This window comes from Lepisma saccharinum, chromosome 7 (genome assembly GCF_977018435.1).
Source record: "Lepisma saccharinum chromosome 7, izLepSacc3.1, whole genome shotgun sequence".
NCBI classification, from domain to species: domain Eukaryota; kingdom Metazoa; phylum Arthropoda; class Insecta; order Zygentoma; family Lepismatidae; genus Lepisma; species Lepisma saccharinum.
This window is the reverse complement of record NC_139235.1, coordinates 18,377,312-18,387,172: the sequence shown is the minus strand read 5'-3', so window position 1 is coordinate 18,387,172 and position 9,861 is coordinate 18,377,312.

The window sequence follows — 9,861 nt, the reverse complement described above, 5'->3', positions numbered from 1 at the left end:
GATAGCCCTTCTCCATTACCATTAATGCGAGTATGCTTTGAATGTGTTGTTAAAAAAAACTGTGGGCGTTCTTACATCCTCTAACTTGAGTTGAGTTGAGTTGTTGTTTTAAGTCCACTTTATGCACAGTAAGGCTAATCGGGACTGGACCTACAGTTTAAAGTGGGATCCGAACCACTTGTGCCTCCACCGGGTATCGAACCCGGGACCCCTTGATTACAAGGCGACGACGGTACCACTGCGCCATCGGGGAGGCCCTACACCCTCTAACTTTGTCTAATTTTAAATAAAAGCAAGGTAAGGTGTTATCAGGTAGAGTAATTCAAAAATATATCCCTGAATGCGTAGTGGCTGAAGCTCTAGTCTTGGTTAACACAAAAATCACGAAATGTTTCCATAAACTTCTAAACGCCAAGTACATAAATCCACGCACAGTCACAACCATTTATTTTAGAATATTTCTGAGAGATGAACAGAAAATGGAGATCGGATTTTTTCCAGTACTGTCACTTGCACCCCCTCTGTTTTGGCACTCGATCATCGCCACTGGTTTGGGGGAAACTGTACCTTTACCTTAGGTGATAGGTGAATTAAGGGGGTGGGGTTATCGTACCACTTGAAGTACAAATTCATAATAAAATTTGTATTAACATAGCAGTATTATCTTTTTACATCTAAAATTAATAATTAACGTTCAATAATGATAGTGGAAAGCTTTTCCCACTTTTCCCACTCAACCCTCCCCCAGAACGTTGATAATACGCTATTATTAGTTCTTCTGATTTTTTAAGCAAATCTCCTGATTTTTCAGGGGACGATCTCCCGATTTTTGAAAATATGACCTGGCAACGCTGCCCCCAAATTACCGCTCGCAGCGCAGCCCGGCTTGTCGGTAGCTCGCTTGCGCCGAAGGCAACATCGTCCTGCAGACGACAGAGAAGGTTTTGGCGGGAGCCGTGCCAGGTTTTAAGCCTTTTGCACTGTAGAGCTTTAGGAGCAGTGCTGGGTTGTCTCCCAGCTCGGAAAATTTAAGTAAGGCATTTCCCCCGCCATTTTCTAGCCTAGGGGCAAAAACTTCATTTTTCTCCCAGCCGGACCCCATGGCGGAGTGGTTAGCACAGCGTGCTACGACCCTAGGGGTCCCGGGTTCGAATCCCACTAGGGCTTGGTTGTTTGTGAATGTCCATTCATCAATTTCATCATTCATTCCCCTCTTCGCAAATTAGCCAAGAGGCACAAAACGCGAAGTAAAATAAACTAAATCAATCAATCAATCTAAAGTCTTTTCTTGAACGACACTTGCAAAAGTTAATAATGAAATACAATAACTGTGCATTTCAGTATTGTAACTGTTGTGCAGGATATGCACTCGGCTTGTGGATCGAATAGCATGAATAAATAATAATAATAAATTTCGAATGATATTTAATTAGTTTAGTAATTAATCATTGTATAATAACATTTATAACAGTTGTAATTATTATAATTTCTACTATTCTATTTTTATTACTGCACTTTACCCCTTACGAAAATTTCTGACGACGCTCTCTCTAAGCCATATAATAAAATTCAAGGGGCTGTGTTTGAGTACACAATGTTGAAAATTATACATTTCACTGTTGTAAAATTGAAGTATTTCAATGTTTATAATTTATGTAAGCTTTATTTCAACCTGCAGATGTCTTAACACGAAACTGTTGGTAGAAGATCAACATTGTCTTGGAAAAGACTATTTTTCCGTAAATCTTCATCCAAGGGATCCGGGAAATTGCCAATCTTTTCTATCCGCGTTTGTTAGAACCTGTCCCGTTTCCCGCGCTAGGGATCGCTCGACAGTTTCGGTGCCAATGAGAAACGAGGAAAAAATCGTCTGCTGGACAGCGAGGAGCGAATGGAAGCCAGAAGAGAGGCGCTTACGTAGACGTTGTTGCTACGTTGCGTATTTTAATTGGCTGCCAGGCTTTGACTTTCCCCAGCACGGAGAAAAGCCAGCGATCAGCTAGCGCGGGAACCGGGACAGGTTGTAACAAACGCGGTATAGGTACGTTTGTTTCTCTAAATCACTCAAAAATTTCAAGTGATCCATTTTGTTTCCGATCTTTTATGAGATAATAAGCTCGGTGACGATCTGTATTCAACTTGTTTACATTGGAAAATTGACCAAACCGGAAGTTCTTTCCCCACCACCGATAATCAAATTGTCTGATCATTTTTTTGGTTTGCTCAGGAATAATACATACAATACAAACATCAATTTTGAGAAATAAGATTGAAACGTCAACGAAGTTATGTATTGCAAGCCTTTTAACCAACTAGGAACAGTCAAGCAGCATCTCCCATCCTGTGTGATTACATTGAGGTGGCTGTGGGCGGGGCCTATAACCAAAGTCAGAGATTTTTATTGAGTACAGACGACCTATATGATCACAATTTGAACATATAAATTAATTGTTTGTTAGTTGTAATAATGTTTCGTGATATTATTATTAATAATTATATATATCAGGCCTGTACCTAGAATTGATCTACAGGGGGGGATTTGTAAACCAAGTCCATTCTTTTAAAAAATGACAGTATTAAATTAAGGTAAATTATGTGTGTGTCGAAGGGGTAGGGGAGGGGGGCTGTCACTAAGTTACATAAAATTTATAAATATCATACAAATACTACATTTTTCTACATCTTTTAAAACATATCTTGAAATGTTAATTGAGTGATACTGGAATTATCCATTACACACTCCATACTACTTTAGATACAGATATTTATATCTCACAGAACAAAATGCACAATATTCAATCACAGTGCGTACAGTAGCTACATTCCACTCCTAGCTTTAGCAACGAAACTCCCCTTCGTCCCAGGACCTTTGATGCAGATGCGAAGGGAATTTGCATGATGCCATCAAAGTCAGATTTCTGTCTAAAAGGGAGGCAGGGACAGTGAAGGTACAGATAAAGAAGCTTACCTATGAAAGAACTCGGCAAGTAAACAAAATGAGCGAATGTATAGCTACTGTTCATGTTCTGTGCATTTATCCTTAAAGTTGTGAACTGTCCACATTTTCATTCTTCACTAGAAACAAATTACACAAAATAGTTTTACCTAATGTCAAGGGGGCTGACACCAGTTCCATGGGCGGTTCTACAACCCGTAAGAGCCGAAAACTCAGTCGGAGGCCAATGCACATCGCCTTAGACCGTGCGACCACGGAGGAGGACGTTTCGTGATATTATCTACGAGCAGAACGTGTGTTGAAGGTTAAAACCAAGAATTATAGGGGGCTAATAAAAGTTGATACACCAGTGTTTCTTTAGATTTCTGATGTACCACTGGTGCGACGTAGGCCCTGGCATTCAATTACAAAATTGGGCGTGTTCAATATGTATCAAAATTACAATTTTTAATCATAACGTTCTCCATCATAATTCTCTTTTGTTCACTATTCATTGAACTTTGACACTAGTGAATTTATATTGTTTCATACAAGAATAATATATTTTTTTCTGTGGCTGGTCCCTCCCGAATTCCACTTTTTATGAACACAAAATGTGTAGTACAGTGACGGCGCCAGAAGAGGGGAATACGAGCCCCCCCATAAGACAAGAACAATCAGATAAGTAAATGTTCTTTTACAGTACGTATCATTTGTCATGTAGTATCAAGGACACTGGTGTACACTGATGGAGCTACAGCTTTGTCTAAATCTTGAGGAAATCTAAATTTTCAAATGAAAGTAGCAAGTAGTCAGGGAAAACAAAAGTGATGAATGCAACCCTCTTTTAAAATTCCTCCCCAATCACAACTTTTGTATTTGAAAAATTTAGAACGCAGTTACGTGATATCTATTTTTTACAATTCAAGCTCCTTCCGAAAAAGGACAGAATTGGGTATATACAGGGAACGGCAGAAAAATCTGACGGTTTTGAAATGTGTATATAAATAAAACAACTAATGTAATGCAAAGTTTAATAATCAAAATTGCTAGAAAAATAATTGCTATTTTCAGTGCTTTAATTAATTTTTCTTTGTTTTGAAAATTGTGTCCGATAAATGACCACCTCCATTCCTTACACATTCATGGAGTCTTGCCTTTAAGTTGGACGTCGCCCACACGAGCATTTTATTCGGAATTGCCGCTATTTCGATGCGAATAGCTAACTTGAGATCACCAATTGTTGTTCAAATGGCAAAAATGGTGTTTAACTTTGACACAATTGGATTGATGTGCGAGGTGTTTCAACGGCGGAGTGGCCGGAGTCATCATTTATCGGACACAATTTTCAAAACAAAGAAAAATCAATGTAAGCACTGAAAATGGCAATTATTTTTGTAGCAGTTGTGATTATTAAACCTTGCATTACATTGTTTTATTTATATACACATTTCAAAACCGTCAGATTTTTCTGCCGGTCCCTTACAATATACATATATGTATATGGGTATAACCACGTGGTATAACTGATCGCACAAGACTAAAACAACTTTCAAGCCCCGATCTTCGTGTAGAATATTCTCGATTCTAAGTTAGGCTTATCAGTTCTCTTAGCATAAATACACTGCAATTTGTCGGAGCTAGACCAAAAACGTATTATTTATGTTAGCTAAGATACCGAAGGCAAACAACGAACGATGTTGCCTGACGTCAGGTGTGGGCTTCACCAAAAGTTTGCTTTATTCTTGGGAGAAGGGCAGTCACATTCATTTGTAGTCCAAATGAATGTGACTGCCCCCCGCACTTTACATTGCTGGCACCGTCACCGGTGTTGATATACTTTTTTATAATTTAACAAATTGCACAGAAACTGAACGGACTTTGTGAATGACAGTTCCCATATGGGTCTCACTTGTTACACACGAGTCAATCAACCTCTCCGCCGTTCGCCTTCGTTGTTAGTAGGGATGTGCAGTACAGATTAAATTTTGGGACGGGATGGGAAATGTTCCAAAATTCCCGAAGCTCTGGAATCTCAAATTCTACGTCATTTCCACCTTACGTGATTGTTTTTGCATTTCTGGTGCAAAAACTAACAATTTCCAGACATTTGCAATGGAAAAAACGTCAACAATTAAGGCATTCGGTATTTCCCGATCAGAGGCAGTGTCCGAAAGCTGCAAGACCGTACTTAAGCGAAAGTCTTTCGAATTGTACTTCGACTGCAGCGCCAAATACGATCAGTAGATAGAACTGGGGACACGTTGTTTCCCTCGCGTTTTAAACACTTGTTTATAACCATAGAAATCACATAGCATTTTCTAATGTTCGTACACATACATTTCCACACATTAGAACTTTAACCAACAACTTGCTGACCCATAACGCATATTTAACCCGTGTTGATGGCTTTCTATTTCCGCGATTCAAAACAAATGAGCAACGAATGTGGATATCACGTGACCTAGTCACCAAGCATCTGTGCTGAGAGATACGTACTTGCATGCTTCTGTTCTTGGCGCTTTCAAACTGTACTAGGTGACGTCATTTCCGTCAAAACCACACTTCAAGTATGTACTTTGCACCTTTCGGACAGAACCAGAGTCCCGACTTCTCTGGTTGTTAGGTTAGGGTCTCAGCATAAATAAATACACTGCATTATTTCAGGGCTTCACCAAAAAGGTAAAGAGTGATAAAGAAGTTACGCAACCCATGAAGGGACTATAAAAGATGTTGGAAATGGCCACCCACCATTCAGTTCCTCACACATGTGCACCCTTTTCATCATGTTCCTGAAGACCCTCTGGAGTGCATCACATGAAATGTTGTCCACAGTACGTTGAATATTCGTCTTCAATTCATCCAAAGTGTGTGGATGCGTTACGTAGGCAGCAGACTTCAGAAATCCCCAGAGGAAAAAGTCGGCGGAGCGAGATCGGGAGACCTGGGCGGCCATAGTGGTTTCGTAATAATGCGCCCAGGTATAGATCGACCACAAGGAAAAAAACCTTGGGACGAAACGTCTCCGCGCAGCTTTGCCTCCATCCCTCCACCTCGGCCGATAAGGAAGCATGGTCCACTCTCCCTCTCTCCTACTTGCGGGTCTGCGCAAGTTGTTTTGCTCGTGGTTCCACTATAACACAAATTCAAACAAATGTTGCGTGAATTTTTTATCACTGTATATCATCTATGCTAAGGGAACTAACGAAGGCATTTAGCCCAACGATGCATTTCGGATGACGTCAGAAAGCGAAGAGTGGGGACTCTGGTATAATAATCAAGACCCATTCCATACATGTACACGAAAACGCAAAATAAATGATAGGGGTCCATCACCATTTCCTCCAGTCAGTTTTCCCCAGTGCGATCATCATAAATTGAAATAAAAACATACATAAGCAAAGGAAAGCATCTTCAGATGGTGCAGTGGTAACATCGTCGCCTTGTAATCCAGGTGTTCCGGGTTTGGATTCTACTTTAAACTGTAGGTACAGTCCCGATTAGCCCTTCTGTGCATAAAGTGGACTTATTTCGCATCACTGCAGGGTGTTATAAGTTTCGATCTATTTCTGTGAAAAACCGATAATAGAAACAAACCAATAATGAGAATCGAAAACCTAACACTTAGTAACACAATCTATCAAAACCTCTGGATAATGTAAACCCAACCTCCCAGTAAAACATAATCACAGGTTGCACGGAGTATTATTTTAAATGACCACTCTGTACGTGTACACAAAACTCCTTTTCTAGAATTGTACATTGCTAGAAAAGGTGCTTCTTGCAGCAGTGTGTCACTGGGAGTTTTGTGTGGACGTACAGGGTGGTCATTTGGAAAAATGCTCAGTGCAACCTGTGATGGATTGTGTTTACAATGGGTGCGTTCCGAGTCTTAACAAAACTAACTCATTCAACGAAAATAACTGGGCTTGTGAATGTGGTGAAACCAGTTATTTTACAAACTTATGGGACACACTAATCAAAAGCGGAGGTGCAGCGTTTCGTTTAGAGAAAGTTTCCACATGGCGTCCACCAGAAGAAATGTCCTTATGGTAAAAATAAACTCTACTGGGGACACTGTTACTCATTTTAATCACATTCTAAGATCAGTAAAGCCATACTCATCTTGTGCATGTTGCTTCATATCGCTGTTAAAATTATATTTTTCAAACTAGAGCAGTTTCAATCCATCAAGCACGCACATTGTCTCCAAGTAGCAGACTGTTCTCACGGACCAAACTAGCCTTCTGGCCTGTACGTTTGGTGAATCTCGTTCTTGCACGAAACACACGGAATGAGACTTCTGGTACAGTATAGTGAACCTCACGAAATTCACTTATGGGACAGCCAGTTACCATAACTTGTGTCACTTTCGGAAGTTTTGATAGATTATGCACTTAACATTTGTTCTGCAGTTCAGTGTACAGTATTGCTTGGCAAATTGTCCATGCATTTTTCATTAATATTTCTCTACGTGGTTTTATGGACTAGCTTTTAATGTATTCTGGTGTAGAATTTGTCAGCAGCTTGTTTCAATTCTTGAAGCAAGCTGTCATTTCATCAAAAAGAAATAAACATGACTATGGGCAATACTTATGCACTCCACTGTACGGGGTTAACCAAGTTAAGTTTTATACAGCGTATATTGAATTGTATTTTCTGCAAATACTCTATATAATTAGTACTTGTATACAAGAGAAAGGAAGTGGGATACATGCCAACCACCCCTGCACCAGATGTGAAAATCCATTCCTTACAAACAATGCTTATGCACGTTACTCTACCTTTAAACTTGATTGTACAGTGACTTGACACTGCCGGCTTGTAATAAATACATTGCCTGTCAATGGAATCGTTACAAGCCTGCAGTGTCCATGACTGTACCATATGTAGCCTTTGTGAAAATTCCCCACTGCTTTCTATTTTATACGTTCAAGGAATGGAATTCTACAGTGGGATCCAAGAGTATTACCATGTACACCCAAAAGGCGTCATTTTAATTTGGTCTGTATTAGACATTGTGATGGCAATGAATTGAAATAATGTCGTCACTAAGCAGAGAACAATGCCTGCTTCGAAGCAAGTGTTTCATTTCTTAAAACACCACAGGGTGCAGAATAAAAAAGTAATTAACATAGCCGTGGACAATTTGCCTACTATTATCTTTGCCGTTGACTGTACATGCACTTCATTTGACCCAATGAGCTTCCAAAAATTAAAAGCAAATTCAAAAAAGTTGCTGAAAACTTCTGCACCAGCACACACAAGAGAAAAATTAATGAAAATAGACTTGGGAAAATTGTGCATGGTAATTACTCATAGATCCATTACCATCTTCAACAATGTGATAATGAACTGAAACAAAAACGTCAATAAGATGATTCACATCAACAGAATTCCTTTCCTTCAAAAGACACAGGCTGTAGCATAAAAAAAGCAATCCGAGGGGAAATTCCAAATGGCCAAGTTGAAAAGTGGTCAATTCTCAATGTTATCCCCATTGTAAGCAGCGGTGGTGATTGGAGGGCAGTTGCCCCGCACTATACTAAACCTTATCTACAAGGGAAAGTAAACTGTCCTTTAGGCAACCCCCTTCAAAAATTTGAAACCAATGTACCCCCCCCCCCAAAAAAAAAATTGGGGGGCGATAGAAACTGATCATGCAGAGGGTGGTGTTCTCCAAGAAGACACATTGAATTCAACTCTAAATAGGAAGGGGGTGCGATATGATATATACAACAATGGTAGAATTTCACGAGAAATGTAATTGTGAACGTTTCTTTCGACTCATCTTTAAGCAGTAAAAAGTTATTAATGATTGCTTGTACCAATTTCCACCTTTTCAAGTCCAGAAAAAAAAAAAACATTAAATGAGTCAGTATTACACATGGGTATCGGGAGATGTCGGTCGGCCCCCTGGAAATTGACAGTTCATTTACAGAAACAAGAAAGCTGAAAGTTTGTTACTCTTATTGTTGAAGAACAGAAATAAAGTTAATTTTGTTAGTATTTGAAGTAAAAATGCACTGGATCAAAAACATTGAGTGAAAAATATAAAATCAAGGTTATTCTACAATTCCATCCATAGAACAAATGGTTCCACAGTTTTCAAAATTCTAAGAATTACAGTTGAGAGAGGTCACACTAAAAACTTTATGAAGAAAAAAAAATCCCCTAACATTTAAAGAATTTCTTGCATGAGACTTGCAAAAGTTAATATCAAAATGCATTTCACAAACTAACTGCATATAATGTAAAATAGTTGTGCTGGAATTCACTCGTTTGGTTGATAAGTCTATACCCATTTATTTTGTTAGATTATATTATATAACAACATCCCTTGCAAAAATTTCTGGCAACGACCATGGTATTGCATCAAGATCATACTGACCTCTAAGATGAGAAGTTCACATGCCATTGCACATGATTTTCATTTGATACACTCACGAAGAGTTTAGTATTATGAATGGTTGTCTCAAACAATTACAGTGACAAAGCTAATGTTTATGTTCATGATGAAGTTAATATACACAAATCCAAGTAGCCATCAGGTAAGCTCATGAGCTTCACCATGAACATGAATAATAGCTATGCCACTGAAAGGCTCTTGATTCCAATGGAAGCTTCACTGTAATGGTTCGAGACAACCATTCACAATACTAAATTCTGTGGATTCACCAGGTTAAAATCACATGCAATGGAACGTGAACTTCACACCCTACACATTAGTATATCTAGAATTCATTAATAACTTGTTAATGAGGGGGGGAAATGCACCATTTTATTTCTGGCGAAATTCTAGCCTGGTTTGTTTCTATCATGAACATTTATACCCAACCTAAGTCCTTTACATTTTATATGATGTTTGGGACTTTTTCACTTCTTGACATTCTCCCTGTATAAAACTGAATATATATGGTGGACAA